A 14,797-nucleotide genomic window follows, 5' to 3' on the forward strand; every position below is an offset into this window, starting at 1 on the left:
TCTATCTCCTTTTTTTAGTTAGGTTCCTTTCCTCATCACTATTTTACCAACTGAAATCATTCATTTGTCTAATAATATATAATATATATCATTTAATTTTTTATTAATTTTTGATATAGATATAGAGTTTCGGAATACATTTCTCAAAAAATAAAAATGTCAATTCATGTTTATTTATTCGTATTGATCACACTAAATTATTAAAATTTTAAGTTAAGTATATTTTTTTTAAATGAATCCTATCAAATTATATATATAATAGCATACTTTATACTTCTGATTGGACCATTGCAATTTATATCATGAAAAAGGAAATATGGCAAATCTTCTCCACCCAATTCAATCAATTAAAATATTAAACACATGGACATGATTTAGAGACAGGACTATTATTTTTATATCAAAGAACTAATCTTTTTTCTTTTTTAGAAATAAATCAATGAATAAATATTTGAAATGTTATTTACTAATTAATAATTATTTTTATTTTTTAAAACTATTTTTGAGTTCTTAATCCTTTCCTTTATATGTTGATTTTTAAGAGAAAACGTGTTCCTACTTAGCGGTCGTTTACAAAATTTAAGATGATTTTAATTAATTTTGCTAACAATAGAAAAAAAAATACAGTGATTTCTTTGGTTTTTGGGCCACATTTATAAAGAAATAAATGGAGTAATTAAAAACTACTATTACTAAAAGTTTATTAGTTCTCTATAGCTATTTTTTGCTTTATAGTTGCTTTTATAAGTTCAAATAGGCCTTTTAAACTATTTGATATCGGTAATTTAGTCATTTTTTAATGATATTTCTTTGTTATAACTAAAGATATTTCATCACCTTATTATTAATGAACTAATCCTTTTGAGATGTATAAATTTTAATGCTATTGTTTCAAACAAAAAGAAAGAAAAATATTATAGACCTTTTTAGTTTAAATTCAATGATATTAAAATAGCCCTAAAAAGTTTTATCATTTTATATTTTTACTAATCCAGTCCAAAAAATAAAGTCATCAAAAACTTTGTTGTCTAACAATTTAGTATTTAAAAAATTAAAATGATGGAATAGTCTTTAAAGTTTTCTTATATAAGTCAAATTTGTTTGAAATTTTGAGAAAAATTATACGTGAAATAATTAGACATAAATTGATACCTACTTCTCTTAATTTAGTGACTTCAACTCAGTTGTCGACCTTATAAATGGTATTTTAGATTACAACCATTATCTGAAGTTCTGAATGGAATACACTTTGAGGAAATTTGATCAAATATATTTTTAAGGACAATATGGTGACGTTTTTCAAAGACAGTGTGCCCCCGGAATTTTTTATGGAATATTTGATTTGATGAACTAAACTTGTTTAACAAAAAACATTCATGAAGCAAACTACGTTTAGCAAAAATTAAAATTTCATGATTGAAATTGGAGTTTTGCTCATTTCTGCCGTAATATATTTTATTATTATAGATGAGGAATCTGCTTACACCCAAGTTAAGTTATATTCAATCTCAATTATCTATTTTCTTAAAATCAACGGACCATAAAGAGGTGAGTGAAATAAATAGTGAGAGAGAAATAGAAATCTTAAATAACTTTTAAGTTTAACTTATTTGGTCCATTGGATTTAAAAAATGAATAATTGAGATTGAGTGTAACTTAATTGTATATAAACAGATGTCTCCTCTTTACTATTATAATACTTAAATATATTTTATTATAATCACTTGACATCATACTTAAATAGGATGCTTGACTATCTACTTATTTTAAAAATAGAAAATAATATGTCAGTCATATTATATAATCCTACTAATCCTATCATATTGTAATATGATATTTTATTAATGGTTAGTTTATAAATAATATGTGTCATTTTTTTGTATGTAAAAAAATTTAGTAGAAAAATATAGCATTATTTATAAAAAAAACAAGGTAATTGCATGTCCTCTAGTTTTAAAAAAAAATACAGTAACTTCATTTGTTTTGATAAATTTTAAATTACTCAAATTTCGACGATGATGATTATTTAAATTCATGATTTGAAAGCAAATACCTACTATTAAAAAATGTAAACAATTACTTTTATCCTTCAAATTTTTTGCATTAATTTTCTCTCTTAACAAATGCAAAGTCTAAAATGGTTACAAAAAGTTTGTGTCAAATTATTTTTTTTAATATTTTATTTGTATGATACATGATATGGAGTATTTTAACTCATATTTGTAACATCTCAACATTGACATATAACTCTCGGGCTCATGAATATATTGAGTGTTTCATCACAAGATTAAATAGTATTTTATTCCCCTTAAAATGAGTCTTTTGCAACTCGAACTATGACATCAAGGACAATTAGTCATTGTTTCAATAGCTTAATAGTCGCAACTCAATGAAATAATAACTATTTGTTTTCGATGTCATTAGTTCGAGTCGCAAAAACTTTTTTTAGGTGAATAAAATACTACGAGAATATTTAAGTTTATCACATGTCAATGCTAGGGTGTTACAACACTCTAATGCAATGAGAATATATAACAAATATTTTATTGAGAATATTCTCATAATATGAACTATTTTTAGTGCCTATTTGATTTTTTTTGTTTATTTTTACTATATCAAATTGGTACACCCGAAAACTTATAAGGTATTCACACTAAGAAAAAGAGTATAAAATTTATATATTGTCAGTCTAAAAATTTATAGACACTCAGTATATTATCCAATATTCATTTATATATTTTTTTAAAAATTAAATGATAATAAAAATAATACATTATCACTAATTATATTTTTTTCTCCTAAGAAAATCGGCAATGCATTGATAAATAGGGGAGAATGGGAGATATACATATTTGTCAATTCCACCGGGTGATGTGAACATTAAACATTTTACAACAATTAAGTTCTAAAGCATTTAATCACATTACTACACTATGGTAGTAAACTTCTTCAATTCTTGGAATGCTTGTATGGTCTCTGTATCAAATCCACCTGCAAACTAAATGTCTTGGTGGTTGATGAGATGAACAAAAAAGAAATGTTAATTTTATGCAATATGAGAAGCTAGTGTAATATTAATCTACCTGGTGTATTCTGAATGCAAACTTAACTCCTTGTAATAATATGAGGTTATCTTCTTGAAATACTTCATTTTGTTCCAATTCCTTGGTTATCCGTTTCATCAGTTCCTTTGCCAGCCTCAATGAACTTAGCTTCATCTGTAATCATTAAATCAATAACAAGAACAATGAAATGTTTCAAATGAAGTGTTTTGGTATTAGAAGATAACTAGATAGTCCTAAAAGGTGTAATGTATATCATAGCAAATTGAGATACTTTTTAGGAGTTTGTTAGATTAGTTTAGTCAGTTACCACATAGATTGGTTACTAGTTACCAACAAGACATTAGTCTAATGATGAAAAATCTCATTAGATCCTCAGATAGACTAAAATGTCAAATGTTTGATTTACGTTACCGACTCTTATTGTGAGGAACGATCACACACCGTATTAGTTTCTTAACATGGGAAGTTATCTTACTTATACCAAAAAAATTGTTTGGTAGTTACTCTCTTTTGTTTAATATATGCACATGATTCTCTCTCTAACTCTTGCTACGTTTCTTAACACTTCCATTGAAATCATACTATTTTTCATGCAGTAGAGTAGAATGTGTCATGGTTAAATGTTAATTCGTTGTTATCAACCATAATAATACAAATGAATAATGCCGTATTTATCAACCATGTCCCGCATTAATAATATTAAAAAATAATAATAAAATTTTAATTTTTTTAATTGAATGTTTTCAAAGGAGATCCTTATCCATTATCCCTTCCCCCTGCCTTAGTGCCTTATGAGGGGAGAGACATTTCCCCTAATTACAACTATAACCACAACGCAGCAACTTGAACATTGCTAGGACCTCATACATTGCTGCGGATATTAGAGTAAAGTCATAAAAAACTAAGTTCGTGCCTTTTAGCTTGCGTTTAAGCAAACTAACCAATATATCTTATTTACAACTAAACTTGCTTTGGACATAGTTACTTGGAATTTGGAACCATGGTAAGTGGTTCACTTGTTCGTCACTTTTTACAATATTTCGAATAAGATTTTACACTTATTTCAAATAATGATGACTTAGTTGATGGTTAATGGGGTGTATAGATTTTTTTTTGGTTTCTATATCTGGCATTGGAAGCAATCCTCTGTCTGAACTGAGAACATCACAAGTACGTGAGACTAACTCTTCCAGCGAGCATTCTTTCCATCCACAAGATTCGAATCTGAGACTTTACTTAAGAGAATCAAGCATGTACTACTTGAACCAACGTCCGTTGTATAGATTTGTTAACACTTTCCAGCTTTTAATAACAAGTTATCACCTTTGCTTTTAGGTCATCAACTTTACATTTGGTAAACTGATAAGAGGATAAGCCTCAGTTTAACGGTAAGGTAATATCTTGGTAATCCTGTAGTCAGGAACGACTACTATGGATAACAACTCTCCCCCTGAATATTTAATGTTGCTGCATACACAAGGTTCAAACTCGAAACCAATGGTTAAATGGGACCAACTCGTGCAAGCTGATTCACACATTAGGTGGTACTAGTGTTTTAAATCACAGTTGTGTTTATGGTACTGATTGCACTTACGACAATTGCAGTCATTACAGCATGAATTTTTTGTGATGAAGTCCGCAATTTAATAAAATGGATAGTATAATTGAGACATTTTAAACAGGTACAAAAATAGTGTTAAATTTTGGTATCAAGAATCATTTTCCTAAGCAATCTACTGCCTACCTGACCAATGAGACCTGTGTCCAGCATCCACTCCCAAGGGATATGGAAATTCCTATATCGCCTACTTGTACTCTCCCTTGTCCTCTCTACATTGTTTACACTTCTCTCCAACCTGAAGATTTGAAAATGATTCATGGAATTCATTAAAAAGTAAAAAAACGGCATCCCGATGTATAAAGCTCCCACTTAGTGGGGTATGATAAAAGTATACCTCACAAGCAGATAAACTATTTCCAATGTATGCCATGTTTTAAAAGTATAAATAAAGGTAATGATGGTGAATTCATTAAAAAGTATATTGCACAAGAAACAATACTCACCTGTCTTGAAGTGCTTGCACCCTTCTTAAAGCCTGAGGCAAATCTTCTTTTGGATTGTCCTCAAATGATAATACTTCTGACTCAAGGTTCTTCAGATCTCTATAGTTACAAGATGCTTCTCTAAGTGCATCTGCTTTTGATTCTGGCCAATGTGGAAAATGTTTTAGTACTGAACACTCATCCACCAAGGAAGATAGTTTTCCATCCAGCCATTTCACAAATCCATCAACCTCAGAAATATTCGAAAATGATGCAGATTCCACCTTTTTAATCAAGAAACTGATAAGCTCACCTTTTCTTTCAACATCTGATTTTATCTGTGCATGAATATTCACAATATCAATAACAGCATTGTTTATATACTAGAGGTAAATATTAGCAACTATACTTTACAGATGAGAGAAAAGTCGAACGATTTTGAATTTCTTCAATCATGTTTCTGGTAAATGCAACTGCTGGAATTCCGTTATGATTTGTTTTGTTATCTATGTTCGCATCCTTTCTTGACAAGGAACGATACAGTTCTATTAGTTCTGGCACACGGCGAACTGTTTTCAACCCTGCTAGTGATTTTGGTGGCGTTGGAGGTGGTGGTGGTGCTGTTATTGTTGGCTGCATTTTCATTCCTTTCTCATTTTTGTGTGAAGGAAGAGGTTTGGATGATGGCCTTGGTGGTGGCATTGGTACTCTTGCTATTGCTGATTTGTCGTACCTAGGCACGGGTTCGTGAAAATCTGAACGTGTATGCAAATTCTCATTTGTTTGATTCTTTTCAGGCATGATTACCTGAAATGCTGCTTTGTATTGATGTGCATCTGAATTGTTGTCACTCACGGATTTCTGTTTTCTTCCAAAATATAGATTTCCTCTCAATGTTATGTGCTTTAAGTGATATGATCTGTGACTTCAGTTGAGCTATTTCCTGTCTGAGTTCCTTGTTTTCTTTCTCTAATAACGCGTTCCTCGCAATTTCGGCTTCAAAATTTGTATTCAGAGAGATGACCTCATACTCACTCTCTTCCAGTGACATTTTTCCTGCTTCTGTACTCCTCAGAAGGATGGCTATTAGGTGGTTATCAAATTGATATTTGTATCATTTTCATTCTGTGTTTGGTCTTGCTTTTGATGTAAGGTTGGTCTGTTTAGGCCTTATGGACATTCTGAGAACATTACTCTTGATGAGGATGATTTGGACATTTCATAACTTCATTGGTCTTTGATATAAGGATTCATTATGATGCCTTTGTAGCAAATATTGTTGTAGATGAGAGGTTACTTGGGTTTCATGCCAGTCACTATTATCTGATAGCTGCCTTTATAATGTTATGTTAGGTACAACTTTAAGTTATTTTGGTCAAATTTACTCTTCCTTTCCTTTATGATTTTATTCATAAATTAATCATTTGAAGGATGCTGGCAATCTTTCTTAATTATATATTTTTCTTCTAATTTGTCATTGTGTCACATCTTTAAGGGTAAGTGGTATATTCATACTACACAAATTTCTTTAGAGATGTCATTTGGCCTTTACTGAGAACATATTGTCTCAGTCTTGTCTTTCATTTTTCAATTAAACATGATTTGAAGATTCACTTTTATAATTGTACACATGTTGTGAATGTTAGTTAGTGAATGGTGAGTACCAAAAAACTGATTACAAATCCTAACTTCCCTAAATGGAACTCTTTTTGAAAATATCTTTTATAATATTTGACATGTGAGTATTGGAACAATTAGATCAATATGTCTTCATTGACGTTAGTCTAGTGATACAAAGCTCCGTTAGATCCCCAGGATGACCAAAAGGTCAAAGGTTCGATTCTTAGGAGCAACACTTGTTAAAAGGAGCAGTCACACAATCCGGAAGTGATTAGTTCCTTACCCAAAAAGGGTGAGGGATACCCTTGGTAGTACTAAAAGAGTCTATCTTCATTGTACCAACAAGGCGTTGGTCTAGTGATGTAAGGTCTCGCTAGATCCCCAGAATGACCATAAAGTCAAGAGTTCGATTCATAAGAGCGACATTTGTTGGGAGGGGCAGTCACACAACCTGAAAGAGATTAGTTTCTTACTCATATACTTTTGGTAGTAATGAAAGAAATCTATCTTCATTGTGATGGATGCCTTTCATCCTTTTGTGAACCAGTGCCCTTAATGGCATTTAGTTATTCTTTGCTTGTCAAGCAATGAGAGGAAAAGACAAAGGAGGGTAGGAAAAAGTGTAGTAGTATACCATATAGCCAAAAGTGAAAAAGTTTCTATAGGAAAAGAAAAGTTTTTGATAACTACAACATACCAAATAAGATCATTTTCATATCTACTTTCATTTTCATGTTATTATGTTGTCTCAATGCCCCTACTCAACTCCTTTTCCACCCTTTCCTCCTTACTACTCCTAACATAGGCTTCAACAACTCTACTTCCCTTTCTCCCCTCTCTGCTAACCAAAGACTCTGAAGTGATTGAGACTAATTTTCTGTGGCAGTTCATTGCTAAAGAGATTTACCTATCTTTTAGGTGCAATTTATTAGGCTCTTGGCAAAGATATTTTAAATCATAATGTACTTGCTAGTTGAAAAATAAATTTAGTAATACAAAAGAGGAAGTTCAAAATTCGAGACATGGCTTCAAGTGCAAAAGGCAAAATTAGGTACTTACTTTGAGGTATCTAGCTAGCTACATGTTTCTTTGCAGACAATGATCAATTTTATTGATTTTTTTGTCTCAATTACATTTATCTTTTTTGAGGCAATCTTGATTGAGTCGGGTAAAGTCATGATGAGTAACATATTAAAAGCTTAAATTCGAGATCATTGATTAAGTTGGATCAACTCTCTACTAGCTGATTTATGTCTCTTCTATATCAAGAATGAACTTCTAACCATCAATGCACAGCCTAAAAAAATTTCATTACGTAAGTGTTTATCATATGCGCTCCACTCATATTTTTTGTCTCATGTGAGATATAGATATTACTAGAAAGAGTAACTATAACATGCATGTGCCAACCTAAAAAACATACATGCACAACCCCTCAAATTTAGGAGTATATCTTCTGTCCCAATATGTGTACCAAGTTTGTACCACTATATAAACTCTCAAATTCATGGTTGAAAAGTGAAACAGTGGTGGGTTTTTGCCTCTCATGCTAATATGTAATTTGTATTTCCTTTTTCTTTTCCTCTCTTCAAAAGAATTGTGCAGTTGAAGTAGTAAAGTTGGTAGAAAGTATACATCTATTGTTTGTTTAATCTTCAAACAGTAAAATCTCAAATGGGTTGTTATATACATGAATATGAACCCTACAGAGTAAGTTCATTACCCATGCTTATCACCCATTATACATCCTTCTCCAAGCCCATTTTAGAGTTCACACTCTGATATGGTTGTTTTTGAAAACTAAGAATTCAAGAATAAGAGTAAAGATTCTAATGAAAAGAATAATATAATATGAACTTTTTTATTGAATCATGCAAGAATTACAAGAATAAAAGTATATTGTAAATGAAATTGTACATGTTCCCCTAAGTAACAACTCATTTTTCTAACTAACTTTCCCTCCACAATTCTATTAGTAACTAACTACACTATTACAATTATGTCCATATCACACTCTGTACAATAATGACACTTTTAAGTTATTAACATTTTTGTGCACAAAAATAAAACTGTGATATTGATGTCAGATGGAAAAAGTAAAGGAAAAAATATTAAAACCTACTATTGTCATCTAGTATAGACATCATACATTGATATCTATGGAGAGGTACATCATATTTTGAGGTAAAGTGGATATGCAGATGTGAGAGAAGTGTCAACTAAGATGTCAAATCCACTTATTCAAATAATGAAATTAAAAGCAAAAGTTCTACCCTACTACATTGTAAAAGGAAAGAAGAAAAACAATGGCCTCTTAATATGGATACAGCTACATTGTAACTTACCTGACACATCATATGTATATAGTTATATGGTTTACTTTTTACATTGGAACCTTCTTCTTCTTTATGACAGGCTCCATTTGTGGTACACGATACAATAAATTCAATATACAGTATGTAGAATACATGAGAAAACTATGTAACTATGATCAGACTTGGTCCTAGCTTGGCATATTCTAGGCTCGAGCCGAAATGAAATTGAAGGTTTTAAACTTATCAAAAACTCTTAACTATGTGAAACATTAATATCAATGTTTGAACAAAAACATTAGTTTATATATTTTGGAGTTCAAGAAATTTGTTGGCAGCATTTACCCTAGGTTAGGGACTTCCTCAAAATATGAGTGATGCCCACAAGTCCAGGCCAATACAATAAACCAACAACAAGGCCTCACATGGATACAACAGTTTATAAGCAAATGTGTATTCTACTTTGTTATACTGAACTTTCTGAACTACATTGTTACATATAGAACCTTGGACACCTAGACATTAATGATGAAAAATCTATAGTTGTTTGAACCTGATCATTGTCTTGTAAAAGTCTTTGTCACTTTCACTGTTTTGAAACCAACATTCAAAAATTCTGACTATTATCTTCTGAGACTAGACACGGTAAATCATACCAATCTCTAGCAAAGAAGTATAGTCTAAATTCAGAACAACATCAGACTCTCTGCAATTCTTGCTTAGAAAATCAAAGACAATATTTATTGCAAATTTCTTTATGAAGGAGGATGAATTCTTTGCCTTTGCATAGGAATGACCAATCAAAGAGGTGACACCAAACTCTTTAGCTGTAAGAATCTGCACAGATTCATCTTTGTAGAGAGACTCTTCATGACGGTCATCACCATTCCTCATTACCTTCACAAAATTCGAAGATCGGAACAATTTCTCCTCACAATATGAATTAATAATACCTTCCACATCCAAGTTTCCATTTTTTTTAGACAATTCATGTGTTGGTTCTGGACTGATCTCTTCTTCGGTTTCTACAAACTGTATTATAGAAGATAGCATTTTATTCTCAAAATTATAGTTCTCTTGTGGTATGTCCTTGTAACCATACCGACAACGCAATGGAACATGCTATACTCTCTCGGGCCTACCCGACTAATGACAAACCGTTTCTTTTCACTGACATAAGGGACTTGAACAGATTTGACACAGACAAAAACTAGCACCTGATGGAGTGCTGGCAAGTTTGTAACCAAATGGCCAAAAAAGGCAGGGAAACCAGAAGCCACATTAGTGTACATTAGTCCAACACCAGGGACACGAACCATGCCGAGGGAAGGTCCCATAGACAGTAAGTAGTTGGTTGTAATCTTGTTTTCCACATCAAATTCGTATTTCTTCAATGTTCCGTAGTTCCAAGTATACATTAGGCACATAACGATAAAGGATAGTACAAGTGAAATCCATGCTCCTTCAATGACCTTGTAGATACAAGACGAGACGTAAAAGAGTTCAACTGATCCAAAAAATAGCAAACATGTAATGGCTATTATTATTCCTTGTTTCCAGACAATGACAATTACTAGTGCCATCAAGCACGTCGTCACGAACATAACAGTGGTGACTGCAAGCCCTGCAGATCCAGCAAAGTAGTTGAATTTACCGGTCAAGTTTCAAGTATCATAATCATAGTGGAAAAGAAATGTACAATATGCATGACCCATCCTGTTTGTATCCCTTAGGCCAATTGTGACTGCTAAACATAGGCACATTAATATCCAATTGACTTCTGGGATGTATGTCTGCCCATATACTCTGCTTGAAGTACGAATAATCTTTACCGAAGGAAAACAATGTAACGCATGGCACTGACTTATGATTGAAAAGGTAGCAGAAACTGCTGCTTGGCTTGCTACAATGGATGCAAGAGTGGCGAGTACGAACACCGGCCAAAACACAGTTTCTGCAGAAAAATATAGTTGTAGTTATACAAGAGTGGCCTAAAATAACTGCCAGTTAAGGGTTATTTATATTCTTGCCTGGTATCGCTTTGTAGAAACTTTGCTCAACATCAGAATGGTTCTTAGAGAGGAACGCAGCCTCACCCATGTATGCCAGAATGAGGCAGGGATATACTAGAAAGGTGAAAGTTATCTGAGATGAAAGTACTAATGTCAAAATAGAACTCCTTTTGATATGGTAGAAAAATATACAAGTCAGTTAAACTACACAGTCAATTTACCCTTATTGAGACAGCTGAAAAATGGCCCATGTCAGCAAACATGGTCTCCACACCTGGTAGAATATTACAGAAAAAATTACTTTCCAAACTCCAATCGGTTTCTAATAAAATAACTTAACTGCAGCATAGGTACCTGTGATTGAAAGCATTACTCCACCTAATGACAGCCATCCTTCAATGCCAGTTGTTCTGATGAACCTAAACATGTAGACTGGAGAAAGTGCATAATATATTTTCGGGTTCCAGCGGAATATGTTGTATACGCCGATAACACTGATACATAAAAGCCATGCTGCAACAAATGGAGCAAACAAGAAAGCAACTGTATGTGTGCCATATTGCTGAATGTAGAAAAGTCCCACTAAAATCACACATGAGATCATAACAACATAATCTGCAAGATAAATCGTCTAAAGTCTTAATACACTATGAATAGGAAATATATTGGAATATGGTAACAGAAGAAGCTTTCTGGATTTACTATCATCGAGTTGACTGATTTTAACTTTAACACCCGAAACTGCCAAAAGAACTGAAAAAATGTTTATAAACACAAATAAGAAACATGATCAACTATAGAAGCTCATGAATTAAACATCAATATAGAAGCTCAGGTGCTGCACTAGATCAGCTATCTGATACTGCAGGAGTGAGTACACCATCACTAACTGTCATACAGGTTCCGAGTAGAACAAAGATAAGTAGTCCTTTCTGGAGCCACGGGTTCTTTTCGAAGAATGACTTCAAAAGAGAAGACTGCCGTGTGTCCGCAGAATCTTTGGTGGCATAAGCAGACAGTGTCTCATCAGTGGATTGCTGATTAGGCAAAAGGCCCAGTCTGGCATTTCGACAGAGTAGTGAGTATAATGCAAAGGTACCTCCTGCATAAAAGTTAGCAGTTTATCCCATTAAGATTTGATCATTTATCTTATCTATCTGTGCTATTTGAGATACTAATTATTATTATTAAAGACATAAAAATACTACAATTCTTGCTTACATTCAACCCTCAGGGTAAGAGGAAATACATTGGCATCAAATTTCTATTATATAAAGAATGGTAGTTATGTGTAAATTAAGCCTGAAAATACTATCATGCAAATTAATCAGCATATATAACACAATCATATTCCAAGAAACTCAATAAAGAGAGAAAACAACTATGTTCATATTCATAGTTATATAAATGCAAAACAAGCAAATGACAACATATGCATAGACTATGGTTTTTGTCAAACTGTTATTCCAAGTGACATGCATGCCACAGAAACTAATCGTTTTCGGGGTGCATGGTTATCCCTCCCAACAACTGTAACTCCCAGGAATCGAACTTTTAACTTTTGGTCTACCTAGGGGTCTAGCGGGTGTTACAGCACTAGACCAACGCCTTGTTGATAGCAGGATGGTTTTTTGGCTAGCTACGAATGTAATTACAAAATTGTGCATCCTTCTCAAATAGTTATCATTGGCTTGGAAGGAATTGCTAAACAGTAGCTTGAAGAGAGCAGACATCACAATGAAAATGTATTTGAAGAGAGCAATTATAGTTAATGTCCAGAAGACAAATTAAAGCACCCCAAAAATTTCCACATCATCTTCTTTGAGGCTCAATTTCCCTGAGAATGTGGTCTTGTAAACATAAAGAGGAGAGGTACTAAGGTCACCATAAACTACTCCAAGACTCTGGTAAGCCAGAGTGAGCACTGTTGCAAAAGATGTTCCCTTTAATTTCTGATACAGGGAGGCCAAAAATAAGAATATATTCAAATGTTTGAATTAAATTCTTTCTCAAATTGAAAAACCAATAACTGAACACACTAGAAGAGATGAAACAAATGGAAGATAGTTACATAAATATCTCATTTACGATATGAATCACGCGCCGAATTCACCATATTGTGTGCAACGTATTGGGTTCGTCATAAAGAGGTCTCATAAAATTAACGTAAAAGGTAATGAAACACATACCCAAGTAAACCACATAGTCCCACCTGTACCTACCGCATACGAGGTAACTACGAAATGGAGAAGTAGTTCATCAGGACCCAGCAGATGAAAATATCCAAAAGAAATAAGGTTGTATAGCCTGTCAATGTTGGGAGGGCATGTGGTGGTTTCAATCTTGATAAGCTCTATCATACAGTACTAGTGGAAATGTGAAGACCCTATGTTATAATATACAAATTCAAACGGACACTAATGGCTCTATAACCCACAAATGCCCTTCTTATACACTCTGTTGGAACCATTGAAACACAATTCTCTTATTTTGATAGAGAACTGTAAATTGGTTATTCCCTACCAATTCGTGGTTCTTTTGCCAATTGGTTCTCTATAAGCAACGAACTAGATTTTTACTTACAATTTAAGTAAAAGAAAAGAAGAGTAATTGGTAATGTACACTTATCTACATGAATGAGTTACACCAAATAAGAATGAATTTTATCATTGGTTATTTCTCCTATGGTGAAACAAAAGTTGATTCAAACTTGCAAGAAGCAGCACTAGAAATGACTGACTCTACATGGAGCTATAGAAACCCGACTAAGTATACCCCTAACATATCAATATTTGACAGGGTAATGTAGCGCGTACTTTGTACCCACATCCGTACTTTGTACCCACACCCGTACCAAAGAGAACCATATATCAAGTGGCTATGGGTGGAACAAAATGCTGAATATACTTAATACTCCAATAGTCATCAAAACAATGGATAAATCCCATTTAACTCAAAGGATAAATGAAGGACATTCAAAGAATAATGACAACTTACAGATGCATTAGTGACTAAAAAAGTTGACAAGAAACTACACAAAGAGGTGAAAGCATAATTACGGGTTATGTGATTCACATGGTACCTGGTTAGTCATTTTTTATTATAAGCAGTGAATTCGATACGCAGTACATACCATAAATGAGATAATTATGTAACTGTATGTGAAAGTCGAGTTTTGCCACACAAAAAAATACCTGCTTGGGTTTTCCTTGTTCCATAGCTAGCAGATGGGTTAATGACAGAGAGGATAGAGAGGGTGAAAGGGAGATCATAGAAGAGAGCAGTCACTGACAAAATGATGAGAGTCAGAAAAAAGAATATATAGATGAAAAGTGTAGGCAATGAGTAGGAAAAGAAATGACAAATTTACTTGTATGGTAGCCGAGTTAGGGGTTTTTTATTGTTACATATAACTCGACAGTGTAGTTGACGATACACATAACTCGTCAACTACATTGACGATTTTGGTGTGAATTGTCATATTCTTCCTGTTCCTCTTCCCCAACTTCATCATCTGTTGCCTTTATATCATTATCATGAAGACCAATTTCTTTCACATCCTCAGAAGCAGGAACCTTCTTTAAATTATTAAGCAGCTCTATCACTGAGTTGGGTAAGTCAATATTTTCTAGTATTCTCATCTTTCTAAGCTTTTGTTGTAACAAGGCAAGATCATCTATCCCATACTTGGAAACAATTTCATGTATGATCTGATTGACAAAACATAAATACATGGCATTAGATA

At 32.9% G+C, this 14,797-nt stretch overlaps 2 pseudogenes; both read right to left on the reverse strand.

Annotated features, from left to right (window-relative positions):
• LOC109342561 lies at positions 2,837-6,394 on the reverse strand (annotated as a pseudogene).
• Positions 9,379-14,693, reverse strand: LOC109342317 (annotated as a pseudogene).

This window comes from Lupinus angustifolius, chromosome LG03 (genome assembly GCF_001865875.1).
Source record: "Lupinus angustifolius cultivar Tanjil chromosome LG03, LupAngTanjil_v1.0, whole genome shotgun sequence".
NCBI classification, from domain to species: domain Eukaryota; kingdom Viridiplantae; phylum Streptophyta; class Magnoliopsida; order Fabales; family Fabaceae; genus Lupinus; species Lupinus angustifolius.